The following is a 6,913-nucleotide window of genomic DNA, read 5'->3' as shown; positions in this document are numbered from 1 at the left end:
GGAGCTCCTGATGGGAGATGTAGGGTAGGAGGAAGGGAGAAGCAGGGGTATTCCTTCTCCCTCCTTTTTTGGGTGAAATGTCCAGAGCAGCCACTTCCCCTTCTTGGCACTGGCTTCCTTCAGGCATGTGCACCGTGGTCTGGGTTCAGCAAGTGAGACCAGCACCTCGGCTTGGGGAATGCCACCTCCTTCCCGCCCCCCCCCCGCCTTCTTCTGAGGGTGCCAGCACCCTCTGGGTGGCCTCATCACCTCCTGTGTGGTGTCTTCTTCTTCTTTCTCTTCCATAGCCATTTTCTGGAATTAGATCCCCTCTGTTTTAAATACTTAGATTAGAGAGCTGTTTTCTGGTTGGACTCTGACTTCTGCAGTGAGTGAAACACACTTGCCTGGTGGGATCTATTTTCTCAATGAAAGATGCAGCAAGAAATCAGGTGAGGGGGAGTGAAGTTTAGACCAGGGAGAAGATTGGTTCTGAATGTTGGTGACCCTTAGTCCAATGTCTAGTGAATAGGTGTTCCATAAATGTGGCTAGGAGGAGGAGGAGTATTCGCTTTCTACATGGAGAAGCGTGCCTTTGCCTGGAAGAGAAGGTAGAAAGATCTAGTGGTTTCTGTTAACAATTGGCAGCCCCTCCGGTGCCCAGAGCCCGGTTCTGAGTGCTGGGAAGATCCGGCCTCAGCCTGGATTGCCTGGCAAGGCTGGTCCCTCCGCACACAGTGCCCCACAATGAGGATCCGAGTTTTACTCCCTCACGATCTGGGGTGAGAACTCCTCCTCCTCACCCTAAGGACAGAGAAAGGATATTTCAAGAATATTGGCCACAGCTATTCAACCAAGACCTTATTCTCACATTTCTGCTGATGGCTTTCCAGCCCCACACCAATCTGTTGTTTATGTCCCATGGCCATGTTACTTTAATTCCCAGGACAACCTGAGTCCAAGGCATCCAGAATGAGCCCTACTCAGAGGCATAAAGGGTTCCACCCAGTCTGTGCCACCAGGAAGGAGACTGATTAGTCCCTGGACTGGGCTCCCAGCATGAGGGAGGGGAAACAAGATGGGAGGTGAGTCTCATGCATCTTTATATCCAAGTGCCAAGATGCTGCCTAGCACAATGGGAATAAAGGAATGTAGACACATTGGGTGGTGCAGGCTCTGTAATACATGTCCCTACCTGGTATCACATTGCCCGAGCAATGACTGTGCCAGGCACCTAAAATACAAAATTGTTGTGAGCAACAACCCTGTAAGGTAGGGGTTATCAAGTCCAGTTTACAAATGATGAAACCACGCTCAGAGAGGTAAAGTGATTTTTGCAAGTCTGAACAGCTGGTCACTGTCAGAATTGGGATTCAGAGCCACATCTTTCAGGTTCCAGAATCTGCAGTATATCAATTCTGTGCTGCCTCCCTGACATCTCTGTGGCAGGAATTTAAGAGTACTCTGGGCAGCCACAGCACATATTTTGTAGTTCCCCTCACCAAAAGCCTGGGTGGACCCCATTTGGCAGAGTGAGCGAGAGGATGCCTCTGAGCCCAGTGGAGTCCACAGCCATCAATCCCCAGTGTCTCTCCTGCACCTCCGAGGCTAAACACCAGCCATTAACCAGGGAACCAGAAGCCATCTGCAGAGGTCATGGGCATTAGAGAGGGGAGGTTCACTTGGATACGCCTCCATCACCTGAACTGAGAATGAGTGACACAAAAAGAGATAGCAGCAATGAGTGCCTTGACGGCTGGCATGAGAACCAGGCTTTTGTTTCTGAGTCCAGTTACCACCATAAGGAACAACCATTAAACCAAAAGGAACCTAAAGAACAAAGCCACAGCCTTTTGATGAACTTTGCTCCCAACCTTATATCTCTTACTAGTGGCCCGGTGCACCAATTCATGCACATTGAAAGGAAATTAATTAGAAGAAATATTTTAATATCGCTGTTCGCCCTTTCTCTATAATAGAAGTGTCAACCAAATTCACGATCAACAATGACAGATCGAAACGCACGCGTGTGATTGGCACCAGCAACAGTTTTATACATATAAACTTGCTTAATTAGACCTGCTTTCTGATTTAGCTAAACTTTTTCCAGCCCAGTGAAGTACCCCAACTTCTCTTTCAGGTAATTATCAGCAACACAGCAGTACATATCGACACAAAGCAGATTATTATTGTAGATCATGCAGGGAAAACAAAGGGTAAAATATTTAACTGCAGCAATGTTTGACTATATTCTGCACAGTGAGAAAACCTGAAGTCATTTTCAAGGTCCACCATTTCTTACTTCTTTTCAGTCGGGTCAAGTTTGTAAGCTTTCTAAATCTTCATTTTCTGGCTAATGAAAAGAAAATAGGATTCCACCAAGTCTCCTATCTACCTACTCCAGGACTTCTGTGAGGATCAAATGAGATGAGGCACGGGAAAATGCTTCACAGACATTTGGTTAAAGTGTAGAATGTTTCCACCTGGCTATAAAGCAAGTCGTGTTCCTGAGCTGAAGTAACTGCAAGGAGGCTAGTCACTAGGGAGAGGAAGCTGGGTGTTGCTATGTGACGTCATTACAGGATGCCCACAGTGACCGTTTCTGGGCTAGGCTGGGCTGTGGACAGCATTTTGTGCCATGGGGTCTCGGCAGCGTTGGCTGCAATTTGGTGGGCTGTCGCTCAGGAGTGGTGGTGGGACCTGTGTCCCACTTGTGAGAAGCCAAGTGTTGCTTTGTGGGCAACAGTTCTGCGGTGCCGTTTCTCTGTGCGCATCACGGCAGCTCCTGCATTGAGCGTCTGCCCTGGTGGTCAGTGCATGTCATTGCAACGAGTCGGACAGTTGGGGGGACACTTAGTATATTAGCCCTTTATATATAGAGATGATCTGAACATCCCTGACATCACCAAGGCCTCACATTTATGTGTGGTACCCAAGTCTCTAGTGCTTGAATGGACGAAGACCAGTCTTTGACATAAACCCCTCTGAAATATTTCTGAGAAGCCCAGAATGCTCACATGTTTCCAAGAATCAGGGCTGGTGCTGGTTTCCTGCCAAACACTGCAGCTGCTGCCGGAGGCCAGGTGCTGCCCCACCCTCATGAAGAGAGAAAGAGAAAGCTTCTAGGCGTCACCCTCAGCCAGGGCTCCCCAGCTCCAGCCACTCAGAGGTGGTGTGTTAAGTAAAAGACCTGTTTAAGTTCAAGCACAGATTCCTCTTCCAGCTGTGCATTCTGGGAGGGGTGGGGCGGGCCAAGGTCTGAGGTCAGCTCACAGAGTAGTTCTGGAGGCGTGGCTTCCCTCCAGCCCTGGCTGTGCTGGTCCTGGCTGCCAGCAGAGTCCCTCTTCTGTGATGGATGATTCAGTTCAGGAGAATCCATAGATCCTCTTGGCAAAACTGCCACTTATCTGATGGTTCTATGCATTGTATTTAAACCTCACGGGTAAATAAGATTCAAGTCCCCCCCACTTTTTTCCATCTCTAAGTGAACTCCCCAGCCCTCTTGCAAATCAGTGGATAAAAATGGATATATGGCGGGAAAAGAACAAAGTTACTTCCTTTTTTCCCCCTTTGCCAAGATTACTTGAGGCCATGGTTCTTGCTCAACCAAGATTTCTATTAAATTTCTTTTGGACAGGCAAAAAGAACCAGTATTTAGCCAATTAGCCATAAGAACTCAGATTAGAATTGTAGATTATTAGTTTCGAGAAGGAGATCTACAGATAACTTAGGCCAGTGGCTTTCAATTTGTGAGCTATATACCTGGGTATCTGTAGATTTTAATACTCGAATCCAAACAGTGTCTAGACTCTGAATAATAGTACATCCCCATCCCATATAATACTATTTCCAAACATCCATGCCCTTGTTGAGATGAACAAATTACAAACGCATCTCAAAATGTTACTGAATTTATTATAGTTTTCAATTGTTACTATTTTCTCAAACAACCAACATAAAATACATTTACATTTGTATGGTGAACGTTTACAACATTTTTTTAATGTAAAAAATGGCATTCTCACATTCAAAGAAGGTTGTGACATTTTCCTCTAGGCCCGCAATTCCTAGAAGCATCTGGGGATGCATGTGAAATACACTCCAATCTAGGAAGACCTATCTAGTAGCGGGGGCCAGGAATCTGCATTTTAGACACATTCTCTCAGCGACTCATCTACACACTAACCTGTGAGAACCTCAGCTCAGGTCGACCCCCTTATTTCATGGGTGAGGGGATTCAGGCTCAGAGTGGGGAAGTGATTGGGCCAAGGTCATAAAACCTTGATCAATAGCCCCATCTATCCCACCCCTGTCTTGTCCCTCTCAGGCCCAGCAAGGGGCCAAGCAAGCTTACTCCTCTCCCAGGAAGGGGCAAGCTGACCCCAGGGCCTCAGCATGGCAGCAAAACAGTCTCCAATGGGTGAAAATGATCTCTCTCCAAGTCTTCACTTTTCCCCCTAAGCTCTCAGAAACTCCTCCCTCACTGACCTTCCTTCATTGTCTGGCATGTGTGGCCTCCAGGCTTTTGTTGGTGCTTCTCCTATTTCCTGATACACACACACACACACACACACACACACACACACATACACACACACACACACACACCCAGCCCCCACCCCCCACCACCATCCTGCCTATTGGTAGATTCCACCAATTCTCTCAAGTCCCACTTCCTGGTTCTGCTGCAGAAACGTTTTTTTAAGAACCATCCTAACCTTATTGGTCACTTTGTGACTTTGGATTCCTCTGCACCAGAGGGTGTGCTTGCTTTTCTGTTGATTTGTGTGTGGACAGCCAAGTTGTGTCTCAGACGATGTCTGGTGCAGAGTTGTACATACAGATTCTTCTCTGATGAATGAACATGTCCAAATATGCATGACACAAATCAACAATGTTTAGTGTGAACATACACATTATTCAGCATTTTATTTATTTGTAGCTGCTCTCCAAACACTTTTTGCCAGGACTTGCCGATATAAAATGGACCAATTGTGGGCCTTCTCTCAAGGAGTGTGTGTGCTGTGAGTGGTTTAGAGTCTTTCTGATGTTTGATTTTTTTTTTTTTTGTATATTGGCACAAATTTAATTTTTTTCTGTCCCCAAATTATTTGTAATCAAATAAAAAAATTGTGAGGGAAAGCAATCATCAATGGAAACACAAATTCTCAATAAATAATAATACAATGTTTATCCATTCACAGAGCATGTACTACATTCTGGGCCATTTATAAATGGCATCTCATTTACTAGCACTCCTCCATGCAACTCTTCAAGCACACCATTATTTCTGTTTTAATGATGGAAAAAAACTAAGCAAGTGGCTTGTCCAAGATGCCATCAAATGTGATGTCAGGTTTCAAACCCAGGTTTGTGCAATAAGCAAGACTGTGTTCTTAACCATTGCTCTATATCACCCCACCTCCCCTGACAGTCCTGCATCCAGGGTTTCATAAACACTGAGGCAAGCCGTTGCTAGAGGATAATGAAATGACCAGGATGAGTCACGGAGGGCAGACCTGCTGTGATTGATGACTTTATTATCAGTAAGTTGGGTTGGGAATTACAAAACAACATTAGTATCAATTGCAAAAAAAAAAAAAACCAAAGTTTTTTGCAATAGATGAGCTGTGCAAAAAGCCAAAATACATCATCGTTCTCAGATGCTGAGTGTGGCGTCTTGACCTGCATTCCCACCCATTTGCCCTGGCACCTTCTCCCCTGTAAGGGTGGTTCTCTAGAAGCAGTCTAGAGAATTCAGATTTAAAAAGCTTGTCCCAGGCCTCCTCTGCCTGACTCATTGTGTGGCCTCTCACTGGTGAGTCACCACTGTGTGACTCAGTTTTCATGTCTTACGCAGGGCTCAGAATTTGGCTGTTCAGATCCTGGGGACAGATTTCTATGGAGGTGACATAAGGTTAGTGATGTGCTGGGCTCAAAAGTTTAGCTGGTGAGGACCATACACTAGATCTTGGGAATAATGGGTCCTCAAGCGGTCCCCTGCCTCTTTTTTCAAGTAGGACATAGCTCAGTTGAGCATCCTGGAAGATGCCATTCCCAGAACAGGCTGTTACAACATAACGAGATCTTGGAATGAGATTTTTCTTGCCACTAGTTCACCTGAGATCCCAATATGATAAACATCAAGATTCAAAAATGAACTTTCTGACCTGGAGCAGGAGGAATCATCATGCTCATGGACATCTGCCACAACAAGGACCAGAAAGGTGGGGCACAAGAACCCCAAGAGCCAGGACATCTACCTAAGGCTGCTGGTCAAGCCATACAGGTTTCTTGTCAGACGTACCAACTCCACCATCAACCAAGTGATGCTGAAGAGGTTGTTCATGAGTTGCACCAAGCGGCTGCCCTGGATGATCTGGAATATGAAGCTGCCTGGCTGGGAGGGCAAAACTGCTGTGGTTGTAGGGTCTATAACTGATGACGTGTATGCAGGAGGTGCCCAAGTGAAGGTGTGCGCACTTCATGTGAGCAGCTGTACCAGGGGCAAGATCCTCACCTTCAGCCAGCTGGCCCTGGACTCCCACAGGGCTGTGGCACCCTCCTACTCTCTGGCCCTCCAAAGAGCCAAGAGGTGAAAGGCACTTCGGCAAGGCCCCAGGAACCCTTCACAGCCACAGCAAACCCTACCTATGCTCCAAAGGCCAGAGGTTTGAGTGCAGAGAGGCCCACGTGCCAGCCACAGCTACAAGAACTAACCCCCCATCCTACTTTGTCATTAAAAAGATGTCGGATGCTGAAAAAATATATAAGATTAAAAAGTGAATATGACAGCACACCCCAAGATGCAGGTTTTCAAGGGAAAAGGTTCATGTGCCTTCGGTCTTGGCCCTCATCCAGACCAAGAATAGGGGAAAAGGTCAGAGAGAGCACAGCAGGGAGAGGACGGAGAAGAGGTTCCCTTGGAGAGAGC

General features: G+C 46.5%; 1 pseudogene across 1 annotated transcript; it reads left to right on the top strand.

Moving 5' to 3' along the window:
• The first annotated feature begins 6,169 nt into the window (after positions 1-6,169).
• On the top strand, positions 6,170-6,698 carry LOC307110001 (large ribosomal subunit protein eL18-like; annotated as a pseudogene). Its single transcript has one exon. The product of its transcript is annotated as a large ribosomal subunit protein eL18-like (transcript).
• The last annotated feature ends 215 nt before the right edge of the window (positions 6,699-6,913 follow it).

This window comes from Cnephaeus nilssonii, assembly GCF_951640355.1.
Source record: "Cnephaeus nilssonii genome assembly, chromosome: 13".
Classification (NCBI taxonomy): Eukaryota; Metazoa; Chordata; class Mammalia; order Chiroptera; family Vespertilionidae; genus Cnephaeus; species Cnephaeus nilssonii.
Note: the sequence above shows the minus strand (reverse complement) of the source record. Positions and strands in the feature narration are given on the sequence as shown.